A 19377-nucleotide genomic window follows, 5' to 3' on the forward strand; every position below is an offset into this window, starting at 1 on the left:
CTTGTTAAGGTTTTGTTGAGCAGCAAATCAAATCAAACTTTATTTGCCACATGGGCTGAATACAACAAGTGTAGACTTTACCGTGAAATGCTTACTTACAAGCCCTTAACCAACAGTGCAGTTCAAGAAGAAGAAAATATTTACCATGTAGGCTAAAATAAGAAGTAATTAGAATAATAATAATGAGGCTATATACAGGGGGCACCGGTACCGAGTCAGTGTGCAGGGGTACAGGCTAGTTGAGGTAATCTGTACATGTAGGTGGGGGCGAAGTGACTATGCATAGGTAACAAACAAACAGCGAGTAGCAGCAGTGTACAAGGGGGGTCAATGTAAATTTTACGGTGGCGATTTTTATGAATTGTTGAAGTCTAATGGCTTGGGGGTAGAAGCTGTTGAGGAGCCTTTTGGTCCTAGACTTGGTGCTCCGGTACCGCTTGCCGTGCGGTAGCAGAGAAAACAGTCTATAACTTTTGTGAGTGGAGTCTCTGACAATTCTATGGGCTTTACTCTGACACCGCCTATTATATAGGTCCTGAATGGCAGAAAGCTGGGTAGTTCGCACTACTCTCTGTAGCACCTTGCGGTCGTAGGCTGAGCAGTTGCCATACCAGGCGGTGATGCATTCGGTCAGGATGCTCTCGATGGTGCAGCTCTACAACCTTTTGAGTATATGGGGGCCCATGCCAAATCTTTTCAGTCTCCTGATGGGGAACAGGTTTTGTCATGCCCTCTTCACGACTGTCTTGGTATGTTTAGACCATGATAGTTCGTTGGTGATGTGGACACCAAGGAACTTAACTCTCGACCCGCTCCACTACAGCCTCATCGATGTTAATGGGGGCCTGTTCGTCCCGCCTTTTCCTGTAGTACACAATCAGCTCCTTTATCTTGCTCACATTGAGGGAGAGGTTGTTGTCCTGGCACCAAACTGCCAGTTCTCTGACCTCCACCCTATAGGTCATCTCATCCTTGTCGGTGATCAGGCCTACTACTGTTGTAACATCAGCAAACTTAATGATGGTGTTGGAGTCGTGATTGGCCACGCAGTCGTGGGTGGACAGGGAATACAGGAGGGGACTAAGTACACATCCCTGAAGGGCCCCAGTGTTAAGGATCAGCGTGGCAGACGTGTTGTTGCCTACTCTTACCACCTGGGGGCAGCCCGTCAGGAAGTCCAGGATCCAGTTGCAGAGGGAGGTGTTTAGTCCCAGAGTCCTTAGCTTAGTGATGAGCTTCATGGGCACTATGGTGTTGAACGCTGAGCTGTAGTCGATGAACAACATTCTCACATAGGTGTTCCTTTTGTCCAGGTGAGAAAGGGCGGTGTGGAGTGCGATTGAGATTGCGTCATCTGTGGATCTGTTGGGGCAGTATGCGACTTGGAGTGGGTCTAGGGTGTCCGGGAGGATGCTGTTGATGTGAGCCATGACCAGCCTTTCAATGCACTTCATTGCTACCGACGTGAGTGCCACGGGGCGGTAATCATTTAGGCAGGTTACCTTGGCTTCCTTGGGCACAGGGACTATGGTGGTCTGCTTGAAACATGTAGGTATTACAGACTCGGTCAGGTAGAGGTTGAAAATGTCAGTGAAGACACTTGACAGTTGGTCCGCGCATGCTTTGAGTACACGTCCTGGTACTCCAGAACAGCTGGTGCTCTCGTGCATGCTTCAGTGTTGCGTGCCTCGAAGCGAGCATAAAAGGCACTTAGCTGGATTTCTGAATTTCCATTTGTAGAACGTAATAGTTTTCAAGCCCTGCCACATCCGACGAGCATCAGAGACGGTATAGTAGGATTCAGTCTTAATCCTGTAGTGACGCTTTGCTTGTTTGATGGTTCGTCTGAGGGCATAGCGGGATTTCTTCTATGTGTCCGGATTAGTCTCCCGCTCCTTGAAAGCGACAGCTCTGGCCTTTAGCTCTATGCGGATGTTGCCTGTAATCCATGGCTTCTGGTTGGGATATGTACGTACAGTCACTGTGGGGACGACATCATCAATGCACTTATTGATGAAGCCGATAATTGAGGTGGTGTATTCCTCAATGCCATTGGATGAATCCCAGAACATTTTCCAGTCTGTGCTAGCAAAACAGTCCTGTAATGTAGCGTCCGTGTCATCTGACCACTTCCGTATTGAGCGAGTCACTGGTACTTCCTGCTTTAGTTTTTGCTTGTTAGCAGAAATCAGGAGGATAGAATTGTGGTCAGATTTGCCAAATGGAGGGCGAGGGAGAGCTTGGTATGCATCTCTGTGTGTCGAGTAAAGGTGGTCTAGGATTTTTTTCCCTGGTTGCACATGTGACATGCTGGTAAAATTTTGGTAAAACTGATTTATGTTTGCCTGCATTAAAGTCCCCGGCCACTAGGAGCGCCACTTCTGGGTGAGCATTTTCTTCTTTGCTTGTGGCCTTATAGCTTTGTGGTGGTAAATAGACGACTATGAATAATACAGATGAAAACTCTTGGTAGATAGTGTTGTCGACAGCTTATCATAAGGCACTCTACCTCAGGCGAGCAATACCTCGAGACTTTGAGGTATAGCTATTAGTAGAATCAGGTGTGTTATTCTACTATTAGTAGAATCAGGTGTGTTAAATTAGGGTTGGACTGAAAACCCACAGGACGGTAGATCTCCAGGAAGAGGGTTGGGCAGCCCTATATATCTTGTTAAGTGTGTTTAGGTGTGTTGGCTGTGCCCATTAATTGGCCACACCTAATCTTAATGACTGCTTGTTTCCTTTGAAATGGGGTATGTTTAAATAGACAAAAAATAATAGCTTTGTATGGACTAATTCCATGGATAGAAAATAGAAGATCATAGGTTTGTGTCACAGTAGAAATAAATGTGTTAATGCCTAAGGAAATGTATTGCCATGTTTTCTATCTGAGCTTTGAGTTTAAAAAAAACTTCACCCAAAAGAAGATAGCATTGTTAATTAAAGTCTAAATAAAAGTCGCCGAAGGTTTTAAGTAAGTTCTTCGAAAACATCCAAATAACCTATTATTTCCGTTCAGTGTTAATAAAACCTTTCAGGAAAACTTTCAGGGAACCATTGTAAAACGTTATCAGAATTTCCCTGCAACCTAAAAATGTAAGTTCCCAGAACAACCTACATTTTCACTTACATTCTCAGAAAGTTCTGTTTTACTGGTCAGGAAACATATGGCTTTGTTCCCAGAACCTATGCAAAAACAGATGTACAAACAACTTCCAAGGAACCAAATGTGCCAGCTGGGCAGGTGCAGACTGACTGTGTAGACAATACATTCTGCTCCCTGGGTGGCTGTGAACAAACAAGGCATGCTGGCTCTATCCTAGTGGCGTAGTGGAGTAGAAAATGGTCAAATAAATCCAGTACATTAACATGTTTAATTAATTTAACATGTTATTGGAAGCAGCTCATGATCTCCCTCGTCATTGAGTCCTCTTGCTCAGCTAAATCTATCTACATTCTGCATCTGATTTGTTGTGACTTTAACTACTTTAACCATTACAACAGACAGAAAAATACAAATCTTTTTGATAAACTGGCTTGGGCTTAGATAGAAGGCAGTTTATAAAACTGATGAGCCGTGTATCACCATAGAGCCTTCTCTTAAACAGGTATTTCCTGACAGGCTCAAGGCTTGCTGTAATGTCTTTTATCATTTCCTAGGGTAGAGGATCAAGGCAATTGTCTTCTGTCAACCAGGGTGTAATTTCCCCACGTCTCTGACCAACTGCCCGCGACAGCAAGACAAATTAGCCCATTTCCTGGATCATAGGAATCCACACAGCCCGGGGCCAGGGTCACGTCCCCTCCCATGTTTCTCTTTATCACCCAATGACTATAAGACACACGAAGGATAGGTGAAATATGCTTTGCCCCCTATTTATTTGTCCCTTTATCTCTCTCTCTCTGTCTCTCTCTAGTATACACATTCTCTCTCTCTCTCTCTCTCTCTCTCTCTGTCTTTTGGGCAGTGGTTGATTTGGAAAGTGTCAAAAGAACAGGATTATCTGAACTGGGTTAACAGAAGTATATTCAAAATTCTATTAGTAACAATCGAGAGCCACATCAAAACCCTGTATTTCCCTGTCATGCAGGCAGCTACAAACACACACACACACACACACACACACACACACACACACACACACACACACACACACACACTGACCTATGCACATCAACACACACATCACTTTACATCCGTCCACCACTTATCTCAACCTCACATCAACACATGCACACAAGTTCACACGTACACTCTGTCACACCTGCTGGTATTGAATCTCTTCTCTCATCTATTTGCTCTTTGTCACTTCCCCTGCAGAGAATGCCACTTGGCAATGGGGGGGGGGGGGGGGGGGGGGGGGGGGGGTTGTAACCATTGGTGGAAGTCGCTCCATTGGTGGATGGCCGCATCAGGAGCAGGTGATATGAAATGGCTTTCAATTGGCTTTTCACAGCTTATAGCACGGTGAGACATTGTGACATTGTTACCCCGGCAACAGGGATCTCAGTGCAGTGGAGACATGCAGGGAAGTCACATAACTCACGTTTTTTAATGTTTTAACCTTTATTTAACTAGGCAAGTCAGTTAAGAACAAATTCTTACTTACGATGAAAAACCACAAAACAAAATTGATCACTATCAACATTCAACAGCACAATGTAGAAAGACACACATAGATATAAATGTCACTGTTATAATCATCTGCCTTACCACTAATATAATAAATATATTTTACAAAAAATAAACGTGTACTTTGTTGTGAACGGTATAGAAAGCAGTATACAATATCAGAAACACAATTGTTGCTTTTTCTTCTCTATATGTCAATGGAGGAGAAGGTGAGGTAGAGTATTGGGAGAGAGGTGGAGAGGACCAACAACTAACAATGGAGCCGGTATTTATAGTTTATAACAATACCATAAGAATACACACAGATGATGCAATATGCTTTCCTGCCTCTGAAGGACATGTTTTTTGTATTTGACCTTTATTTTGACAGGGAGTCATGCTGAGACCTCTTTTACAGATTAGCCCTGTAACTACATACAGTGCATTTTACCAAATAGGGCTTCCTTCTGTGTACCACCCCTACCTTGACACAACACAACTGATTGGCTCAAATGCATTAAGGAAAGAAATTCCACAAATTAATTTAACAAATTAACAAGGCACACCTGTTCATTTAAATGCATTTAAATGCACTTCATGAAGCTGGTTAAGAGAATGCCAAGAATGTGCAAAGCTGTCATTAAGGCAAAGAGTGGCTACTTTGAAGAATCTAAAATCTAAAATATATTTTGATTTATTTAACACTTTTTTGGTTACTACATGATTTCTTATGTGTTATTTCGTAGTTTTGATGCATTCACTATTATTCTACAATGTAAAAAATACAATTAATAAAAACCTGGAATGAGTAGGTGTGTCCAAACTTTTGACTGGTACTGTATGTAAATGAGATATTTCTGTATTTCATTTTCAAGAAATGTGCTAACATTTCAAAAAATATGTTTTCACTTTGTCATAATTGGGTATTGTGTGTAGATGGATGAGCATTTTTTTATTTAATCAACTTCGAATTCAGGATGTAACACAACAAAATGTGCAATAACTCAAGAGAATGAATACTTTCTGAAGGCAATGTAGATATACACATGAATACACTAGAGAGTTTTGTAGATTATTCAAGAAGTACAGTGGCTTGCGAAAGTATTCGCCCCCCTTGGCATTTTTCCTATTTTGTTGCCTTAAGACCTGGAATTAAAATGGATTTTTGGGGTGTTTGTATCATTTGATTTACACAACATGCAACATTTTGAAGATGCAAAATATTTTTTATTGTGAAACAAACAAGAAATAAGACAAACTGAAAACGTAAGCGTGCATAACTATTCATCACCCCCAAAGTCAATACTTTGTAGAGCCATCTTTTGCAGCAATTACAGCTGCAAGTCTCTTGCGGTATGTCTCTATAAGCCTGGCACATCTAGCCACTGAGATTTTTGCCCATTCTTCAAGACAAAACTGCTCCAGCTCCTTCAAGTTGGATGGGTTCCGCTGGTGTACAGCAATCTTTAAGTCATACCACAGATTCCCAATTGGATTGAGGTCTGGGCTTTGACTAGGCCATTCCAAGACATTTAAATGTTTCCCCTTAAACCACTCGAGTGTTGCTTTAGCAGTATGCTTAGGGTTATTGTCCTGCTGGAAGGTGAACCTCTGTCCCAGTCTCAAATCTCTGGAAGACCGAAACAGGTTTCCCTCAAGAATTTCCCTGTATTTAGCGCCATCCATCATTCCTTCAATTCTGACCACTTTCCCTGTCCCTGCCGATGGAAAAACATCCCCACAGTGAAGCATGGTGGTGGCAGCATCATACTGTGGGGATGTTTTTCCATGGTGTACTTGGGGTGATGAGAGGTGTTGGGTTTGCGCCAGACATAGAATTTTTCCTTGACGGCCAAAAAGCTAAAATGACCAGAGTACCTTCTTCCACATGTTTGGGGAGTCTCCGACATGCCTTTTGGCAAACACCAAACATGTTTGCTTATTTTTTTGGGGCCACTCTTCCATAAAGCCCAGCTCTGTGGAGTGTACGGCTTAAAGTGGTTCTATGGACAGATACTCCAATCTCCGCTGTGGAGCTTTGCAGCTCCTTCAGGGTTATCTTTGGTCTCTTTGTTGCCTCTCTGATTAATGCCCTCCTTGCCTGGTCCATGAGTTTTGGTGGGCGGCCCTCTCTTGGCAGGTTTGTTTTGGTTCCATATTCTTTCCATTTTTTAAAATAATTGTTTTAATGGTGCTCTGTGGGATGTTCAAAGTTTCGGATATTTTTTTAGAACCCAACCCTGATCTGTACTTCTCCACAACTTTGTCCCTGACCTGTTTGGAGAGCTCCTTGGTCTTAATAGTGCCACTTGCTTAGTGGTGCCCCTTGCTTAGGGGTGTTGCAGATTCTGGGGCCTTTCTGAACAGGTGTATATATACTCAGATCATGTGACACTTAGATTGCACAAAGGTGGACTTTATTTAACTAATTATGTGACTTCTGAAGGTAATTGGTTGCACTAGATCTTATTTAGGGGCTTCATAGCAAAGGGGGTGAATACATATGCGGTTTCTAAGCCACTCCTCAGTAAAAAAAGGCACATGACAGCACGCTTGGAGGTTGCCAAAAGGCATCTAAAGACTCTCAGACCATGAGAAACAAGGTTCTCTGGTCTGATGAAAACAAGATTGAACTCTTTGGCCTGAATGCCAATTGTGACGTCTGGAGGAAACCTGGCACCATCGTTACGGTGAAGCATGGTGGTGGCAGCATCATCCTGTGGGGATGTTTTTCAGTGGCAGGGACTGGGAGACTAGTCAGGATCGAGGTAAAGATGAACGAAGCAAAGTACAGAGAGATCCTTGATGAAAACCAGCTCTAGTGTGCTCATGACCTCAGACTTGGCCAAAGGTTCACCTTCCAACAGGATAACGACCCTAAGCACACAGCCAAGACAACGCAGGAGTGGCTTCGGGACAAGCCTCTGAATGTCCTTGAGTGGTCCAGCAAGAGCCCAGACTTGAACCCGATCGAACATCGCTAGGGAGACCTGAAAATAGCTTTGCAGCAACGCTCCCCATCCAACCTGACAGAGCTTGAAAGGATCTGCAGAGAGGAATAGGAGAAACTCCCCAAATACAGGTGTGCCAAGCTTGTAGTGTCATACCCAAGAAGACTCAAGGCTCTAATCGCTGCCAAAGGTGCTTCAACAAAGTACTGAGTAAAGGGTTTGAATACTTTTGGAAATGTAATATTTCAGATTTGATTTGTAATAAATTTGCTATAAAACTTCTAAAAACCTGTTTTTGATTTGTCATTATGAGGTATTGTGTGTAGATTGAGGGGAAAAAACTATTTAATCAATTTTAGAATAAGGCTGTAATGTCACAAAATGTGGAAAAAGTCAAGGGGTCTGAATACTTTCCGAATGCACTGTATATACATCAGTACATTTCGAAAGGAAAACAGAGATACAAAATACAGTCATAGAAAATGAATCCATTCTTCAGGTTAACATGGCAGAAGTCTGTTCAAGAGTGCTTTATAAACAAAAAGAGTGATATGCATTGATCTACAAGACTTCAAAGAGGGCCCGCCTACTTTCTGATACAGAATGCAATGATGTGTACTAAACCTTTGCCCGTAATAAAGTGTATAGTGTGCTTTGACAAACTGTCCAATGGCTTCAATAGGCAGCTGCATTCATATAGACGTACTGCCATAATCTATAACAGGTATGAATGTTGACTGAATTATTTAGTTTTCTGCTATTTAATGAAAGGCAGTTCAATATATCAATCAGCAGCTGACATTTCAAGAGCAAGAGCAGACTTTACAAAAGACTCAACTGCACTTCCCAGAACAAAAAGTTCTGGGAAGTTTTGCTAAATGTTCTCATACCATTGTATTTACATGTGTGTATGTGTGTTCAGATATGTTTTATTTTTTTATGACGACTTTGTCTTGCTTCATTAAAGCCCCCTCCTTTCCTCGTCCTTCTATAAATACTCTGGCTAGGTGACTCATCATCCGCTCTACCAGTCCTCCTTCTCAACACTGTGTCAGTTCTCTCTCTCTCTTTCTCTCTTTCTACTTCTCTCTCTACCTCTCTCTCTACCTCTCTCTCTCTCTCTCTCTCTCTCTATCTCTCTCTCTCTTTCTCTCTTTCTACCTCTCTCTACCTCTCTCTGTCTCTCTCTCTCTCTCTACCTCTCTCTTTCTCTCTCTCTCTCTCTCCCTCTCTATTTATTAGTGGCTATGTGATTCCAAGACCCTCAGTTAGAGCATGACAGTGTCTGCCACACCTTCCCAATATCCAGACGTATGTGTTTGTGGTTATTGTTATTGTGATGTGGTTGTTGTTGTTGTGATGTGTTTGTGGTTATTGTTGTTGTGATGTGTTTGTGGTTATTGTTGTTGTGATGTGTTTGTGGTTATTGTTGTTGTGATGTGTTTGCTTCCTCCACTCGTTATGATGTTGCATCATGATATTTGTTCCTGGTCTTAAATGATAATGTGTTGATGATGAATAATATGGTATGCTGTTAAAGGGGCAGTTTTAAATGAATGATTATTGAAGAATAGAACTTAGAAATGCCTCATGATCTTAGTTCAACTGTCGTCCCCATCAGAATCAACCAAAAATAATTTTTTACTCCATTGCTTGTAAACAATGTAATTGTAAACAAACTGTATAGTTAACTTTTTTTAAAACTATAATCTTTATATTATGTATGGTCAGTCTTTGTATCGATAGCACTGCCTTACAGCGTGGTTATATTTCTCTAACCCTGTCCCTTAGCTTTTTACCAAAACAGTGGCGTGGTGCCCGTTTTATTGTTTGAACAGCAGATTTCCCCTTTAATGCTGGATGTGACTGTGTTTCTGGAAGTCTAATTAACTACACTATAATCATTCTTGTCATTGCATTTCCAAGATTTTCCTGGAAGTCAATGCCACTGCTGACTGCTAGATGACCCTTGTCTTCAAGTTGCTAAATTGATTGATCGGTATGTCCAATGGGATCAATAGCAAAACCTAGTTTGGACCAATATGCAGTATTTAAAGAGTTATACACCTGGAGTTACCACACTGCTGCTATTAACCAGATTTATCAGGCCTCTGGCACATTGGAGAGCTCAGTAGCATTTGGCTCAGTCAGACACCATGATGACAGGCAGCCTGCTGAAAGGCTCTACTGAGAGTAGAAAAGGGATGGAAAGTGGCCTTGGAGTCGAACAGTAACATTTACACAGGAAGCAATCATTTGTCAAGTAAAAGCAATAATGTCAACACCATAAGAAACACTCTTATGAAGATGAAATTGCCCTGCAGTGTCCATGACCACTGTCTGATCTGGTCATCATGACAACAGGTTGGTCCAGAGGGGTTTGTGGGTAATTACCCTGCATTGTGGCTCAGTTTGCTATTCGTTAGCAGGTATGTTCTATGAACCAATGAGGATGGTTAGTCTTTGACAACTATACTGTTTAAGAACTGTGTCTGAACAGTTTCCATCAGAACAATACTCATAAGGGCGCTGAGTTTTTTTTACTACTTAATCTCTCGTGGACAGATTGAAATTGTAAGTGACAACTTTTGCAAGAATTTTACTTCTGGGTATCCAAGATTACTTACTACTTGACTTGACTGAGAAAAACTCCAGTCCCTATCTAGTCTCAGGGCCCTATCTGTCATCCATGTTGTCATATGTTTGGGGGATAATATAAAGGGAGATTCCCTCCTCTGCTTTTCTCCAACTCTGCTGAATCGTCTCACCATTTCACCCTGACTAATTAACATGCTTGTTAGCTGCAGGGCCACGCAACACCTCCCACATCCTTAACGAAGCTTCAAGGAAACCCTAACTAACAAAGCCTCCACCAAGCTGTGTGCTTTAGCTCTGAAGCTCTCCCTCCACAGCTCTGATCCGCCCGCCTCATCTCTGGGAAGCTTTGTAGCTCACCGCTCGCCGACGCAGCATCTCACAGTGGGTGACAAACCTCCAGAGTCAATACGTAGGTTCTCAGTTGGAGAGACAAGTCACATTCACTGTGATATTAACAGAGATTAAATAGATGCTTCTGTAAATTACTTTGAAAGACTTTCTCTCCTTTCTAAAAGGTTATGTATGATAGGAGGGACATCTGTTCTCTCTACACAGTCAGAAATAAGACATTTAATGAACATGCTTCATCTATACAGTGCACACGAGGTTGGTGTAACCTTCATTGTGGAGGATGTGCTTGTGGTAATGGCTGGAGCGGAATTAGTAGAATGGTATCGAATACATCAAACACATGGTTTGATGCCATTCCATTCGCTTTGTTCCAGCCATTATTATGAGCTGTCCTCCCCTCAGCAGCTTCCACTGATACAGTGACCCCTTACCACAGTCCAACTATACAGTTGAAGTCGGAAGTTTACATACACTTCGGTTAGAGTCATTAAAACTCGTTTTTCAACCACTCCACAAATTTCTTGTTAACAAACTATAGTTTTGGCAAGTCGATTAGCACATCTACTTAATGCATGACACAAGTAATTTTTCCAACAATTGTTTACAGACAGATTATTTCACTTATAATTCACTGTATCACAATTCCAGTGGGTCAGAAGTTTACATAAACTAAGTTGACTGTACCTTTAAACAGCTTGGAAAATTCCAGAAAATGATGTCATGGCTTTAGAAGCTTCTGATACGCTAACTGACATCATTTGAGTCAATTGGAGGTATACCTGGGGCTGTATTTCAAGGCCTGCCTTCAAACTCAGTGCCTCTTTGCTTGACATCATGGGAAAATCAAAAGAAATCAGCCAAATTTGTAGACCTCCACAAGTCTGGTTCATCCTTGGGAGCAATTTCCAAATTCCTGAAGGTACCACGTTCATCTGTACAAATAATAGTACGCAATTATAAACACCATGGGACCACACAGCCGTCATACCGCTCAGGAAGGAGACGTGTTCATTAGAGATGAACGTACTTTGGTGCGAAAAGTGCAAATCAATCCCAAAACAACAGCAAAGGACCTTGTGAAGATGCTGGAGGAAACAGGTACAAAAGTATCTATAGCCACAGTAAAACGAGTCCTATATCGACATAACCTGAAAGGCCGCTCAGCAAGGAAGAAGCCACTGCTCCAAAACCGCCGTAAAAAGCCAGATTACGGTTTGCTGCTGCACATGGGGACAAAGATTGTACTTTTTGGAGAAATGTCCTCTGGTCTGATGAAACAAAAATATAACTTTTGGGGGGAGGCTTGCAAGCCGAAGAACACCATCCCAACCGTGAAGCACGGGGGTGGCAGCATCATGTTGTGAGGGTGCTTTGCTGTAGGAGGGACTGGTGCACTTCACAAAATAGATGGCATCATGAGGAGGAGAATTATGTGGATATATTGAAGCAACATCTCAAGACATCAGTCAGGAAGTTAAAGCTTGGTAGCAAATGGGTCTTCTAAATGGACAATGACCCCAAGCATACTCTCAAAGTTGTGGCAAAATGGCTTAAGGACAACAAAGCCAAGGTATTGGAGTGGCCATCACAAAGCCCTGACCTCAATCCTATAGAACATTTGTGGGCAGAACTGAAAAAGTGTGTGCAAGCAAGGAGGCCTACAATCCTGACTCAGTTACACCAGCTCTGTCAGGAGGAATGTGCCAAAATTCACCCAACTTATTGTGGGAAGCTTGTGGAATGCTACCTGAAAAGTTTGACCCAAGTTAAACAATTTAAAGGCAATGCTACCAAATACTAATTGAATATATGTAAACTTCTGACCCACTGGGAATGTGATGAAAGAAATAAAAGCTGAAATAAATCATTCTCTCTACTATTATTCTGTCACGACTGTTTGAAAGAGCGGACCAAGATGCAGCGTTTTCGTAGTTCCACGTTTTATTTAAATCAGTGAAACCGAATGCAACAATTAACACTTTAAGTAAATACAAAACAACAAACCGTGACGCTGGAGGAACATAAACCACACAAAGAACAATCACCCGCAAACACCTGTGGGACAAACCTAACTTAAATAGGACCTCCAATTAGAGACAACAACAACCTGCTGCCTCTAATTGGAGGTCATGCCAAACACCACCAACATAGAAATGCAAACCTAGAACCTGAACATAGACATACAAAACCCATACAAACACCCCCTGTCACGCCCTGACCTATTCTACCATAGAAAATAACACTCACTATGGTCAGGACGTGACATATTCTGACATTTCACATTCTTAAAATGAAGTGGTGATCCTAACTGACCTAAGACAAGGAATTGTTACTAGGATTACACGTCAGGAATTGTGAAAAACTGAGTTTAAATGTATTTGGCTAAGGTGTATGTAAACTTCCGACTTCAACTGTACATAGAGGAAGTAGGCTTACATCTGTTCAATTACCATAGGACATAGGTGGACACAGGTGGCCTTCAATTAGAGTTAATTTAGTCACAGGTGGCTAGCGTTTAGACTTCTTTACTATTCACTAGCTAACTGACTTCCCCTGTGTTGGGTGGCATTCCCTTTTTTACCAGCGACAACACAGACTGAAATGGAAGACGGCGCCGGAGCAGATGGTGGACGTTTTACGTATTCCTAACCGATTGTGCTTTTACGTTTTTTTGTGTTGTTTGTAACTTTTTTTTAAACGTATTTTGTACATAATGTTTCTGCTACCATCTCTTATGACCGAAAAATAACTTCTGGACATCAGAACAGCGATTACTCACCACGAACTGGCCAAAGCTTTTTTTTCTTTAACGGGTCTGACGAGCCCGACGAGAACGAGATACTGCTTTCGCTGGAACAGGCCCAAATCCCTGTCATTTGCGTGAAGAGACGACGGCGAAAAAGAGAATGGAGGTCGGGCTGCCTTCTGTGAATTCGTAGGCGATCGAATAAACCCCCCTTGCCTTGCGTTCTTCTAACTAACGTACAATCATTGGAAATTAAAATTGATGACCTACGAGGAAGATTAAACTACCAACGGGACAATCAAAACTGTAATATCTTACGCTTCACGGAGTCGTGGCTGAACGACGACATTATCAACATACAGCCGGCTGGTTATACGCTGTATCGGCAGGATAGAACTGCGGCGTCTGGTAATGCATATATGTAAACAACAGCTGGTAAACAATATCAAAGGAAGTCTCTAGGTTTTTCTCGCCTGAAGTAGAATATCTCACGATAAGCTGTAGACCACATGATCTACCTAGAGAGTTTTCATCTGTATTTTTCGTAGCTGTCTACATACCACCACAGACCGATGCTGGCACTAAGACCACACTCAATGAGCTGTATTCCGCCATAAGCAAACAGGAAAATGCTCATCCAGAGGCAGCGCTCCTAGTGGCCGGGGACTTTAATGCAGGGAAACTTAAATCTGTTTTACCAAATTTCTATCTATGTGCAACTAGAGGGAGAAAACTCTAGACTACCTTTACTCCACAGACAGAGACGCGTACAAATCTCTCCCTCGCACTCCATTTGGCAAATCTGACCATAATTCTATCCTCCTGATTCCTGCTTAAAAGCTAAAATTAAAGCAGGAAGCACCAGTCACTCGGTCAATAAAAAAGTGGTCAGATGAAGCAGATGCTAAGCTACAGGACTGTTTTGCTAGCACAGACTGAAATATGTTCCCGGATTCTTCCGGTGGCATTGAGGAGTACACCACATCAGTCATTGGCTTCATCAATAAGTGCATTCGATGATGTCGTCCCCACAGTGAATGTACGTACATACCCCAACCAGAAGCCACTGCCTTCTGCCTAGGTCGCCATATAAATGCTCATTAGAAAAAGGGTGAGATTGGCTCCTCTGTTGTTTGTTGACACGACTGCTACCTATTTGAATGTAATGCAAATGTGATTTATTCACAAACCTCAATTCATGACCATTAGCGTACTGGTTATTTCAGTTTTTAAACCACATCTTCTCCAGCTCTGGCAACAAAAAGTCCTTTGGTCCTCAGTAGCAGAAATACAGCCTATGTCTGTGTTCTCGCAGTTTCTGAGGGGTTCATTTCATATTGCTGATTATACAACAAAACAGGACTATTGTTTTGATTCATGTATGATTTCCCTATTTCCAAGCCCTGGCTAACCACCCTTGATGATTACAGTAATATATTTAGCGGCCTTGGCAAGACTGCCAGCATCTTCAAGGGAAAAAGCTGAAAGATCATGAACCACATTTGCTTTTAAAAAGGCAGAGAGAAAAGAGCAAACATCAAATACTCCTCCCTCTCTGGCCCGATGCTGAAGACCAATCACTATTAATGATGGAAGAATTACTGAATGATTACTCTCACTGGTCTTTCCGCTGTAAGGAAAGTAAAAGCAATCACATTGATTTAATGATGTACAGTATTTACCTTCTGCCGGATCAATATACTCTGATGGAGGGGACTCTGTGTTACCGTAAAATAATTAACCACAATAACAGTCAACAAATGTATTGGTCAATGATGGAAAAAACTGTGACTCACAACATCTGAGAGTGTGTCAATAGTTTGACTCATAATTGCAAGATGAAAAAGTTCACATTTTAGACAGTTTGGGAGAAAGATATTGAGTGACTAAAAGAACAACAGACAGAGAAAGAAGGTGAAAGGACACAGAATTAGTGACTCATTTAGACTTCATTCATTGTGTACAGTATATGTGGGGCAGAGTGCAGGACGCAGGAGGACGCAAGCAGGACTCATCCTCCTCAGCTCCCACTGACGGAGGATGCTATTTAGACACATCCTGTTGTATTATGCTGCTACGCATTGTCTCTCTCTCTCTCTCTCTGTTACTCTCTCTCAATCTCTCTCTCTCTCACTCACTCACACTCACTCTCTCTCTCATACTCTTTCTCTCTCTCTCTCTCTTGCTCGCCCTGTGTGTCACTCTCTCCATTTCTCTCTCCCTCCCTATCGCTCATCTTTCTCCATCTCTCTATTGTTTCAGTCTCTTTCTGTCTCATTCTTTCCATTTCACACACTGCAGCTTCTACACTGAACAAAAATATAAACACAACATAAACAAAAATGTTGTACACAAATTTGTTTACGTCCCTGTTAGTGAGCATTTCTCCTTAGCCAAGATAATCCATCCACCTGACAGGTGTGGAATATCAATAAGATAATTAAACAACATCATCATTACACAGGTGCACCTTGTGCTGGGAACAAAAAAAGGGCCACTCTAAAATGTGCAGTTTTGTCACACAACACAATGCTACAGATGTCTCAAGTTTTGAGGAAGTGCGCAATTGGCATACTGACTGTAAGAATGTCCAGCAGAGCTGTTGTCAGGTAATTCAATGTTCATTTCTCTACCATAAGCCGTCGTTTTAGGGAATTTGGCAGTACGTCCAACCGGCCTCAAAACCGCAGACCACATGCATGGCGTTGTGTGGGCGAGCGGTTTGCTGATGTCAATGGTGGCGGTGGGGTTATGGTATGGGCAGCATAAGCTACGGAAAACTAACACAATTGCATTTTATCTATGGAAAGTTGAATGCAGATAGATAACATGATGAGATCCTGAGGCCCATTGTCATGCCATTCATACACCACCATTACCTCATGTTTCAGCATGATAATGCACGGCCCTACACTACCGTTCAACAGTTTGGGGTCACTTAAGAAAAGCACATTTTTGTCCATTACAATAACATCAAATTGATCCAAAATTGTCATCTTGCTCAAATTTCTGATCAATTTGATGTTATTTTAATGGACAATAAATGTGCTTTTCTTTCAAAAACAAGGACATTTCTAAGTGACACCAAACTTTTTAACGGTGGAGTATGTAGCAAGGATCTGTACACAATTCCTGAAAGCTGAAAATGTCCCAGTTCTTCCATGGCCTGCATACTCACCAGACGTTACCCATAGATCCTGTTTGGGATGCTCTGTGTATGACAGCCTGTTCCAGTTCCCGCCAATATCCAGCAACTTCACAGCCTTTGAAGAGGAATGGGACAACATTCCACAGGCCACAATCAACATCCTGATCACCTCTATGCGAAGGAGATACAGTGTGTCGCGCTGCATGAGGCAAATGGTGGTCACACCAGATAATGACTGGTTTTCTGATCCACACCCCTAACTTTTTTTTAAAGGTATCTGTGACCAACAGATGCATATCTGTATTCCTAGTCATGTGAAATCCATAGATTAAGGCCGAATGAATTTATTTCAATTGACTGATTTCCTTATATGAACTGTAACTCTGTAAAATCGTTGAAATTGTTGCATGTTGCAGTAATATTTCTGTTCAGTACATAAAATGATCTAGAAGCAGTGAGCGTGGTAAACTATATTTTTGCTCAGTATAGTTCCACCTTGATGTCCGGCTCTTTCTTTCACCAACCCTATCTCTCTGGTTGGCCCTTATTAAAAAGACATGAGCCCAACCATCCCTACAGCTGTAGTTCCACTTTATGGTGCACACTGATTTGTCTACACTGTCAATCATTTGTGGAATAGCATGAAGTAGATACTAGCATTAATCCTGCCTCAACTTCCTTGTGTATAATGTATGAATTGTACCCGAAATTGAACTATTTCACATTAATAATTCAGTTACGTTTAAGGTACTCAGGAAATAGAATTTAGTATGCCTCAACTTGCTTTTGTGATTTGTATCTATGTCAACTTAACCTGAGAGAGATAGAGAGAGAGAGAGAGAGAGAGAGAGTGAGAGAGCGAGGGAGAGAGAGAGATAAAGAAAAAGAGAGATAAAGAAAGAGAGAGAAATAGAGAGGACGGGAGAAAACTCGTGACCACATACACATACACACAGAGCTTATTGCATGAGAAAGATAAGACTCCTTATTGAGGCCTAAGACCCAGACAGGGGCCATTACATTCTAAATAGCATCATAAAATACATTCCTTTTCTTTCATGCTATTGTTCTACATAACTTTGGTTTGGCATGTTGTCAATGGAGTGAGTTGTGAGCATTATGGCCTGCAGCTGGGCTGATATGGTAAAGTGGGTGGGTGGGTGGTAGCCTGGGAGGGGGATGGGCAGTAGTAACGTTATTGTCATAGCAATGAGGAGAAATCTCATCATACCCTGAGCTCATTTCTCAGGATTACTATCAGATGAGAAGGTCTCCAGTGGGTGGGATGTTTTGGGCTGATCTTACTGCATGATGACTTGTCAGATACAGGTTGCAGTTCCAATCTCCGAGCCGACTAGGTGGAAAATTAGCCGATGCCCCTTATTAACCCCGATTGCTCCTCTAAGTGGCTCTAGATAAGAGTCTGCTTAATGAAAGAAATGTAAATAAGTAAAAATCAATAATCGCTAACTGCCTGAAAAAATTGGTTCTAATTATATCAATTAGTATGTCAACACTTCAGAACAAGACAATTCAAGGACAGGATGGGGGTGGCAGGTAGTTTAGTGGTTGGGCCAGTAACCAAAAGGGCACTGGTTTGAATCCCTGAGCCAACTAGGTGAAAAATCTGTCAATGTGCACTTGAACAAGGCACTTAACCCAATTGCTCCTGTAAGCCACTCTGGATAATAGCTGCTAAATGACTAACATGTAAATTATGATTCTACTGAAATCACTAGTGTGCCTCAGGAACAGGTAGTGTAAAACTACTGCAGCACTGCCCCCTTCTGGAGAAAAACTAGATATTGCAACCTCCCTTTGATTTAAAAAAGAGAGGATCAACTTTTTTCAACATAAAAACATTTATTTCCCTAGAAGAGTTGAGAAGAACCATATCTCTTAAAACCTGTTGGGGATAGGGGGCAGTATTTGAACGGCCGGATAAAAAATGTACCCGATTTAATCTGGTTACTACTCCTGCCCAGTAGAATATGCATATAATTGTTTGATTTGGATAGAAAACACCCTAAAGTTTCTAAAACTGTTTGAATGGTGTCTGTGAGTATAACAGAACTCATTTGGCAGGCCAAAACCTGAGAAGATTCCAAACAGGAAGCGCTCTCTCTGACCATTTCATGGCCTTCTTGATCATCTCTAACAAAAACAGGGGATCTCTGGCATGACGTGACATTTTCTAACGCTCCCATAGGCTCTCAGAAGGCGCCAGAAAGCTGAATCGTGGCTTTGCAGGCCCTGGCTGAAAAACCTTAGCGCATTTTGATAGTGGTCGATCTGAGGACAAAGGGATGGGGTGCGCGTGCCCGAGTCGACTCCATGTTTACTTTCTCTCTCTTTGAACGAAAACCACCACTCCCGGTCGGAATATTATCGCTTTTTTACGAGAAAAATGGCATAAAAATTGATTTTAAACAGCGGTTGACATGCTTCGAAGTACGGTAATGGAATATTTAGAATTCTTTTGTCACGAAACGCGTCGGGCGCATGACCCTTATTTACCCTTCGGATAGTGTCTTGAACGCACGAACAAAACGCCGCTATTTGGATATAACTATGGATTATTTGGGACCAAACCAACATTTGTTATTGAAGTAGAAGTCCTGGGAGTGCATTCTGACGAAGAACACCAAAGGTAATCAAGCTTTTCTAATAGTAAATCAGAGTTTGGTGAGTACCACACTTGGTTGGTGTCAAAATAGCTAGCCTGTGATGGCTGGGCTATCTACTTAGAATATTGCAAAATGTGCTTTCACCGAAAACCTATTTTAAAATCGGACATAGCGAGTGCATAAAGGAGTTCTGTATCTATAATTCTTAAAATAATTGTTATGTTTTTTGTGAACGTTTATCGTGAGTAATTTAGTAAATTCACCGGAAGTGTTCGGTGGGAATGCTAGTCACATGCTAGTCACATGCTAATGTAAAAAGCTGTTTTTTGATATAAATATGAACT

The sequence above is a fragment of the Salmo trutta genome, chromosome 13 (genome assembly GCF_901001165.1).
Source record: "Salmo trutta chromosome 13, fSalTru1.1, whole genome shotgun sequence".
NCBI classification, from domain to species: Eukaryota; Metazoa; Chordata; class Actinopteri; order Salmoniformes; family Salmonidae; genus Salmo; species Salmo trutta.